The sequence below is a fragment of the Cupressus sempervirens genome, chromosome 6 (assembly GCF_028749045.1).
Source record: "Cupressus sempervirens isolate cs-2001-9-10 chromosome 6, ASM2874904v1, whole genome shotgun sequence".
Lineage (NCBI taxonomy): Eukaryota > Viridiplantae > Streptophyta > Pinopsida > Cupressales > Cupressaceae > Cupressus > Cupressus sempervirens.
The window spans coordinates 178,478,781-178,489,111 of NC_143123.1; the positions used below are offsets into that span (position 1 = coordinate 178,478,781).

The 10,331-nt window shown below is 35.3% G+C and overlaps 1 pseudogene; it reads right to left on the reverse strand.

The window, feature by feature from the left end:
* Positions 1-6,077: 6,077 nt before the first annotated feature.
* LOC149551830 (6-phosphogluconate dehydrogenase, decarboxylating 1-like) lies at positions 6,078-6,691 on the reverse strand (annotated as a pseudogene).
* Positions 6,692-10,331: the final 3,640 nt, after the last annotated feature.

A 10,331-nucleotide genomic window follows, 5' to 3' on the forward strand; every position in this document is an offset into this window, starting at 1 on the left:
TGACGTTTACTAGACTATGCTATACCTTTATTCATTGCCATTGGCTTTGTGCATCGATCATATGTATATAGAAATGTAGTTAGGAAAAATTTATAAAATAATGGGAAAGGCACCTCCCCTATTGCAAGGCATCAGTCGTCCTCTGGTTTCTCCCAGTCGTGAGTCTCTTTCAGCTACCACTAGCTGTGGGTGGAGCTTATTTTCCTACTGTGGGCTTTCCTTATCTTCAACGCATGAGTGGGAAAAAGGACCTCAATGTTATGTGGTGAATGATGGGTGCTTTATATATACTATGGTATATCTTGTCATTCCTAGAACTGGTTCCATTCTACAAACTCTGTTTGAGATGGACAAGTGTCTAGTATAAGCCATTGAGGACATTGCTATATTTGACGATGATATGGATGGAATGTTGCAATCAATTCCATACCAACCAACCTTATACTGGCAGAATCCACCATGACAGTATCCATTTCTAGAACACTGGTTAATACAACTACATTCTATGGGGAATTCATAAAATTGCCCCCACTGATAGTCATATTTACAATCACACTCCATTTTGTAAAGAGCCTTTCCAACTCTACCTTCTTGTGGATCCACATTGCACCAGCTGGGCTTGCCTATATCCTTTTTTATGACGGTTTTTGGCAAAAGGGGACGTTGCAAGAATTGGAAAATTTACACTCCCATCTTCCACAATTATCATTATCTTAACATAAGAACTTATGAAATCATATTTATAGGAGAGTTTTTTAAACATGTGTTTCAAAAATATGATCATTTGATGATGAGACTTTAAAATGAGTACGAGCATTGATGCTTAATCTTCTCCTTTATTTCTTTTTGTGTGTAAAAACATATCATTTGACATTGAATAATGATGTTCCGGTATCAAACATTTAAGAGTATTGTTATTGCAATAACTTTAAAACAAATCCAATCTCAAATACTTTAGTAGCTTGCTGAAGTCAGTCGAACTCCAAAGTGGGTTTGGCTAATTTTTAATTTTAATTTTTTCTTTTTTAGATGAATGATATCTTAAAGTGATCTACAGATCATCTAATACTGACTGGAATCAATTTTCCTTCATTCTTCAACTTTTAAAACTTAATTCACCCTTTTCTGCAACTTGTGAATTTCATGCCAACAAGACTTTTGATTGGATTTAAAATCTGACAAAAACAACTGACTGGGCTTTGAAATCAATCACACTGATTCTTTGTTCCACACACTTGCACCCTATCAAATCTCGTCTCATGAAAAATTCCTAGTCAAAAGATATTGACTGTCAACATTGCCCTCTCAAAACTACTTGCAAGAAAACATATCAAAAGACCATAAACCTCATTCAGAATTAGCTCTAAAAATAGGGCAAACAAATACTTGGGGAAACTAGAACTAGGGCATTGGTTCATTGTCATGAGGACAACATAAATTTGGGATTGAGGCTCATGATGAATAAATGGGTGCAAATGGAAAGTGGTCAAAGTAGGCTCCTCAAATTTTGCAACTTGGAAACAATGGTAGAAAAGTGGTTTTTCTCAAATGAAATGGACTTGGAAAAGTGTGCAGATGAATTCATCAGGATTTGAAAATTGGCACACTTGAAGTATTTTTAGAGTGAAAAATAGTGGTATATTCCATTTGATTTCATCTATCACAGATTCAGAGTTATGACATCATGAACAGGGGTACTGATCAATCTACCTTTCTTAACACTAGTAAAAAGTTAAAAATTGCATTTGGAATCGCATTTGAAAAATTATCAAATAGATTTGCCACAAGCTCAAAATTGAAACATAGTAAGTCTCTCACCTCTAGAATACAATGCAAAAGGAATTTTCTCATTTTGGTTAACTGGGTCAAAGTTATGACAAGTCAAATAGTGCTTCCAAAATTTAGAATAGTTCATATCAGCATGACATCGATAAACAACCAACTTTGAGGGATTCAAAACCTAGTCAAATGGATTCAAAATGAATTGAAATATGAAACATAAATTATTTTATATGGACACTAAACACTTCCAAAGTAGCGAGTCAAGAAACATTACTAGGTGCGAGATATTCAATTGCAAACATAACCTCCTGTTGTTGTTTGACACTTGGGCAAAAATGCGAAATTGGACATTGCTCAAAACAGGACTTCACGAAATAGCTGGAATAAAAATTTACCTTCATGGGACACATACAAGTACTAAATGAAAGGTGTTAGAAACATTAAACACCTCTTAGGCCTCACAAGTACAATGGGGTACACATGCATCAAAAAGTGCTTATAAGGCTTGATTTTTTAATGGTACTCAAAATTAGGGCTTTCATTTTGAGTCCTAATAGTGGCTCTATCTGGGGATGCATGTTCCTTGTGGGCATGGCAAGGAATTAAGTCTCTGGAAGAAGCATACCACACACCTGACAGCAAAAACTTCTCACGAACAACTTTATTGAAAGCAAGAAACAATTGCTCCTACTATGTACAAACGATGGCCCTAGGGCACCAGAAAGTTTTCAAAACTCCTTACCTCTACCATATACCTAATTCTCATTGACATTTTCTTAAGATAAACTGAGATTTTCTTTCTCCTTTATTTCACCCAACACATCATCACTTTCAATCACTTTGTTAGGCAAAACAAAATTGTCATCATCACTTTCATAACACATATAAAAACTAGACATACTTTCTTCATCTTGCTCACTATGAAAATGTATATTAGCATGATCATAACTACTGATATCAAATTGAGATTGATCATCACTAACTAAATCATGGACACCTTCAACTGAAAACACAAAAGTTTGGTACTCTACTTCATTCAACGAGTTACATGAATCAAATTGTAACTCACCTTGTGCATCTGGATATGAAGAAAATGTAAAATCTGATTTCTCCTCATTTGTAATATCAGTACTCCACAAATTAGAATGAACATTTACTACAACCTCTTCACACTTAAACAACTGATTAGATACCAAATCACAAGAATCATCTTGAAATTGCATGTTCACAATATGTTGATCCATATCGATGTTTTCTTCAAATAACTCATTAGAATCAACCACTTCATTACTATTACTTTCCTCATCATATGAGAAATCAGAATGTATCTCAGCCTCATGAAAAAAAGAAGAAAATGAACTGGCAACAGAAGTCATCATGTGTATTGATATATGAACTACCATCACATACACCTCCAAAACTTGACATAGCATATTCTGAAACTATATCTTCTTCAGCATCAAATTTAGGGGAAATGACTTCATCATATGAAAAGGCAAAACGTGGCAAAGTAAAAACACCCTTGGATAGATTTGCATACCTTTCAAAATCATGAGGCAACAAATTTGAAATCTCATCAACACTTAACAAGACTTCATTACTAGTTTCTTTTCCTTAGCTGTGATTATTATCTGTGTTGGTGTTTGAAAATGTTGTAGGTTTCCAATTACCCCGATGAGAATATGACACATCGAGGGGCAGCTAACTCCCATCTTCAACACATCATTTTAGACACCGGGCCAATTATAAGGCTTGACCCTTCTTCACTTCAGGCTCTACAAGACCTAGGCGGGTGGACCTTGAGGTTCTTATGTATGGTACCGGTGCAATTTAAATATAGATACGAACCTAATTATCGTAGATGAAAACCCCTTATATCTACTAATAACTAATGTAATAATACAGATCTACAGTAGCTAAATGTGAATCTATGAAATTCATAAGCTGAGTGAGGGTTAGACTTTTCAGCTCTTCAACATGAAGGGAAAAATGTTTGATTAATAATGTTAAATTCAACAAAACCCCTAATATGTAGCAACATGAACAAGTGATTCGGTAACCGATCAGTGCCTTATCTATTGGGCAATTCTGTGAATCAATCACAAACATACGGGTACCTGAGACATATTTGTATCTTTAGATATCTGATGTACCCATTCACATTGTAAATAGACATCTTTGTTCAATCTAAATCTCATTCTCACCTGATATCCTCATCAATAAACTTGCAACCCTGTCAATTTCCCTGAAGCATTTACATAACCCCTTGAGTTACAGGCAACAATGAAATAACATATAACTTTAAGGGATTGCAACTATGACCTAGGCTCTTTGTTCAAAGATCATAGAACATTGAAAATTATTGATAAAGGAGACAAGATTCAAGATCAAACTCAACCTGCTGTTCTTTGTATTAATTTCCTTGAAATGATACATTCATATGCATGAAATGAAAACATGAAACACCTAATAGATATGAACTTATTCTATAATCTGCACTACTGCTATTCATACAAGAGAATTGTGTTGAAAGAATGGTGTCATAGTATTGGGAATACATCAAGACTGAAACCTGTACAATGGCTGAGAGAAAGAAAGATATAGGAGAGAAAGAATTCCTGGATCTATTTTGCATCTGACATCTATCCACTTGAAATTCCCTCCTTTGCAATGAAAAGACTCTCTCTAATATATCTCTCCATTTGATCTAATTTAATTTTCATCAATATTCTGTAACTGATCTGAAAAATATCTCCTGTTGAATAATGAAAACCTTTGCGAGTTACCAAAATATGAAAGCCTACCGAAATGCTGGTAAAGATTTGAGTTTAAACTAATTGAATTTGATCAAAATTGACCCCAATTGCATTTTTATCATGTTTTATCGATCTTGTAACTACATTTCCAATTTTAGCTCATTCCACTGAGAAGCCCCAAATTTCACGTTTTTGGCTATAACACAAACCAGTGAGCACCTGTGTAAAAACAAACTCCATTATTAGAAAGTTCATCTTCTCCCAATTTTGGCGATATATAATATCGCTATATTAGCTTACAGGAAACCTCCAAAATTTTGATTTAAAAATCACCCCCAAGCATGGCTTCTAGTTTGCACTGCTTAAATTTTAAATTTTTAAAAATTTAAAATTATCTAAAGTTGAAACTTTATATTATACCCTTTTTGAATTTAAAAGATCTGAACGTGCACTTTTAAAATGCTTAAAAAATCATTTTTTTAACAAATCCTTCCTGCCACATCATCACACTCACTTTTCCCACCACATCATGACACTCACTTTTCCATTTATAATTTGTGACATCATCGCCTGTAGCTAGTCGACCAAGGTGGGTCCCTCCATGTATTGAATGCCTTCCAAAAGGCCATCGTCTTGAAGACGTCTTACTCTTTGTATGGAATGGTATTTAAAAAGCAAAAACTTCTCCTATAAGGGCTATGTGGGATAAATGAGTATGCAGTTTCCTTTGTTTTCTTTTCTGTGTGTGTTTTTTCTTACAAGCTATGGACTGGCTCCTCCTCTATGTTCAATGCGTGGACTCCCTTGCTGTGAGCCTTCATCCTTTCTGACATTTTTCTTAAAGCATCCAACCCAAGAGGATCAGTCTCCAATTTAGCATGAGGCTCTGTTTGGTGTAGTCTTTGTTGAATGCCTTCCTTTACTACAAATTTTTGTATTATGTTGCACTTGGTGGGAGCTCCTTCACATGTTACTCTGCCTGCAACCTGGTAGACTTATTAAATCATTCTTTTATTTTCTTTGCGTATTGGACTATTGGCATTCATCCTATTTAAGAAGTCATGGATGAGCCTCCTGTTTGCTGCTTGCAGGTTGCTTCGAGTCTTCCTGCTATGTTTTGTTGCGTGGAGTTCACTTTGCTTCGCATTTCTCCTCTTCTACATGCATTTGGCCTTTTTAGATGTGTCTTCTCCTTCTAATACTATGGGCTCTTTCTATTTTTGCTATGGTCCTCCCTTGTTCCTGCTTGTTGACTGCTACTTCTTACATGTGTTGACTGTTCTTTTCCTTTGCCAGTGAATTTCCTTCCATTTTCTCAACGTTTTGGACTAGACCGCCTTCTTAATTGGCCTTTGCTTCAAAAAATGTGAGGCTCTATTCTTGGCAATGTGGGGTTCTTGTTTTTGCATAACGTTCTCCTTTTTTATGCATGTGGAGATTCTTTTTTTTGCTGTGGTTTATCTTATGGACGTTGCCTCCATTTAGTATATGTGGCTTTCTTAGGTTCCCCTGCGGCTTCAACTGTTCAAGTGGGTGACTTCAGCGTAGGGTTTTTCTTTTTGTATGGGTGTGCATCCCTTGGGCATAACTACAGATCTTGGATGCATAGAGAGCCTTTCTCACATCATCAATCAATGTCTGCTTAAAGACCTCCACATTCCCACTGCTAAGGTCTACACTTGCAAATGCTTTGGAAGCCTCCATTCATTCCTCCTTCAATCCACTAAGAAATTAAGAGTCTAATGAAGAGGCAATGGTGGGTGTAGCAACAACACAATCCACTTACCAGTGCCCTTCATACTAGTTTTATCGAAAACCTTGTCCACAAGACACTCGTCCCCCTTATCATCCTTAACCCCAAAAATGTCTGTAGTGATTTCAATCAAGAAGCTACATAATTCTCCCTTGTTCCAACTAGAAAATGCCTCTTGCAACTCTTGGTTTGTAAGCTTGCCTATAGACTTGAGAACATTGTAAGCCTCTGCAATAAGCTACGTGTCACCATACTCGATCCTGTTATGCACCATCTTGATGAAATTGTCGGATCCACATTTCCCAATATAGGTAACACAAGGGCCACTGTCCACCCGTGCAACAATCTTAACAATTATATCCTCAATATACTTGTAAGCCTCATATGACCCTCTAGGCATAAGAGAAGGGCCATTCTTGGCACCCTCTTCATCTTGTGGACATTTTCATTTCAAGTCTTTTATTCCAGCAAAGCTCCTTGCAAAGCTATTGCTTTAAAATGTGTCACCCCAGTTCGGTGTCTTAGTGGAAAACTTTGAGGATAATACAAAACTATGTAGTTATTGGATCTCCCAACAAAATTTGGCAAATTCATGACCTTTTTGTATCAAGCTTTGCAAAAGGTATATATGTTAATCCATGATTTGCAACAAATTAAATGTTTTATCTCAAAATATGTTAATCCCTACGCTCGAAAGGTTCCCAAAGTTCACTTCAAATTTAGTTGACTAGCATGAAACTCCACACCTTAAGTGTATGTGCACCACAAAAATGAAACAACTTGAAACTCAATGTTTTGCTAACTTGATGGAATCAGCCAGGTCCCAAAGTGGGCCCGGCTAAAAAAAATTTCATTTTCAAACAACTGAATCCTCAAACTAGCTCATTGATTGTCTGGAACTAATTTAAATCAAAATCCATCACTTGAAACATTGTTAAAACTCATTTTATCACTTATCTGCAAACTATCATTTTGATGCTAGAAGGTCATTTGACTGGCCTTGAAAACTGACCAGGACATCTAATCGGGCTCTGAAAATTGGCACACTGATTCTTTGTTCTTTATACTCCGACCTTGTTGAATTTCATCTCATGACAAATTCTTAGTCAAAAGATATTAACTATCGAAGTTGCCTTCTCAAAATTTCCTGCACATAAACATGTTAGAAAACAATAAATTGTGTTCAGATTTGGCTTCAAAAGCTAGGCAAACTGACACTTGGGGAAACAAAAACTATGGTGTTGGTTTACTGTCATGAGGAGAGTATAAATCTAGGATTTGGGCTCATGAAGAATCACAGGGCGCATTTGGTGGGTAGTCAAAGTGGGCTACTCAGATTTTGCAATCTGGAAACACTAACAAAACATTTTTTACAAACGGAATGAACCTGGAAAAGTGTGCAGACGGATTCATCCAAATTTGAAAATTGGCACACTTGAAGTATTTTTAGAGTAAAACACAGTGGTACAATTCATTTGATCTCACCTATCATGGATTTCAAATTATAACATCCCAAATAGGGGTACTAACCAATCTGCACTTTATGACACCAAAAAAAAGTTCAGAAATTGCATTTGGAATCACATTTGAAAACTGATCAAATGGATTCGTCATAAGCTCAAACTTGAAACATAGTAAGTCTCTGACCTCTATAATGTAGTACAAAAGGAATTTTATCTTTTAGGTCAACTGGTCAAAAGGTATAACTCATCAAACAAGGCCTCCCAAAATTCAAAACAATTCACATCAGCATGACAATAGCAAATGACCAACTTTGAGGGATTCAAAATCTAGTCAAATGGACTCAAAATGACTCAAAATTTGAAACATAGATTCTTGGGTATTGACACTAAACACTCCCAAAGTAGTGAGTCATGAAACAATACTGGGTGTGAGATATTCATATACAAACATGGCCTCTTGTCACTGTTTGACACAGGTGAAAATGCAGATTTGACAATTTCTTAAAATAGTTCACAAAATTACTCAGAATCTCAATTTAACTTCATGGAACACATAGGAGTATTGAATGGAAGGTGTTAGAAATATTGAACACCTCATGGGGCTCAAAGGTACAGTCAGGTACATATGCATTTAAAAGCATTTAAAGGGCTTGATTTCTCAATGGTACTCAAAATCGGGGCTACAATTTTGAGCGCTAGCAATCTGGATAGCTTGACACATTTATAACAGCAAACTTGTTAGTAATACATTCTAAAAAATTAGAACTCTGATCATCCCCTGCATCTTCTTCTTTAGACAATACCTCAACAACCAGTATCTTAGCACATTCACATTCATCACTAGAAGAAAGACTCTTACTGCTGTTACACTTTTCCTCTTCTTTACAATCATCATGATAACAAAATGAATCCACATTATGCATGTCATCAAATTACTGATTATTGTCCTCTGATTCATAAAACTGAGACTCTTCATCTTCAATATCATTTTCAATGGATTCATTGCATTCATTAACATTAGATTCATTAGCATTCAAAGCACCTTCAATCTTCATAATAAAATCTTGGAATTCAAAAATCTTATCTAACCTTGACTTTGCTAACAAATCTATTGAATGTGGCATAAAAACTTCTAAGAGTACCATTGGCCATGAAGACTCCTCAAGTCTGATATGCCCATTAGGATTCATAACTACTGATCTAGACTTCATGTAAATTTGAAATTCACTAAGACCCTTGATATTATCAATTGTATTTCTTATCATTATGACAATCTTATCGTGAATCTTTCTTTTCAACTTAGCAATATTTGCACGAATTCAAGAGTTGGCACATCACTTTCAGACCTAGACTCTAAATCCATTTTATAAAATATTAAACTCCTACCTCTTTTTTCTTAGTGCTGAAAACACCAGATGGAGGCAACCATTTTGTTCATTCAAATTTCATGAAGGACAAATACATGAAAATTTAAAATACCTTTATGTGTTGCTACATGAAACCTCTGATCTACTGATTGACACTGTGTAAACATAAAATCCTTCACACCATAGATAAAATCTTTGTAGAGCTGCTACCTCCTTGAAGAGGAAAATGAAATCACAGTAGTGAATCACCTTTTGAAATCAATTATTTCAGTAGATCAACACAACACTTCAAAACTCATTAGTCAAGAACTCGTATATTCTCTCTTCTTGCATTAATCTTATCATAACTTTTAGATCTGCACAACCAAGCTGAAAATTCTTGAAAACACTTATACAAAACCAATTTGTACTAGTTCAAATATCCTTTAGATAGTCGCCACTCATAATTGTGAGAAATATTTACAACATAATTTATAGCATGGAAAATCTGAACTAGATTTTCAACTTATGGGACTTGCAAATCATCAAACACTTCAAAGAGAGAAAACACCTTTGAGCAATTCTGACTCTGAATTTATAACAGTACTTTGAAAACCAAAACTGATTGAATTGATTGAAAATAAAACCTAGTAGCAATGCAATTTGTATTCAACCTTGGAAGATACTATTGTCCTAAACAAAGCATCATTGGGGTGCATGATTTTTGAGTAAGAAAACTGGAAAACACATAAGAAGACTTACTGTTGCAAGGTTTTCATTCACTTCTCCTACTGTATTGAATCTCCTTTTTCAAATTCTCAAGGTTTGTCTACAATTTATATTCAATACAGTCCCCAACAGAGTTGCCATTTTGTTGGTGACTCAAATGGGCAAAACCATACTGAAATCTAGGACTGAAATATTCAATTAACACCAGAGATTCTTGTCCTTTCAACAAGGTGTATTGCCATCTTATTTCCCCAATAGAGTCACCATTTGTTAGTGTTTTGAAACACTATAGGTTTCAAATTGCCCCGATGAGAACAAGATACATCTAGGGGCAGCTACTTCCCATCCTTAACATATCATTTTAGACATTCGGCCAACTATAAGGCTATACCCTTCTTCTACTTTAGGCTCTGCAAAACCTAGGCTAAACATATTCTTGAATCTATTAATAGTAGATTTAACCCTTATTTCTCTTAATGACTCATGCAATAACATAGATCTA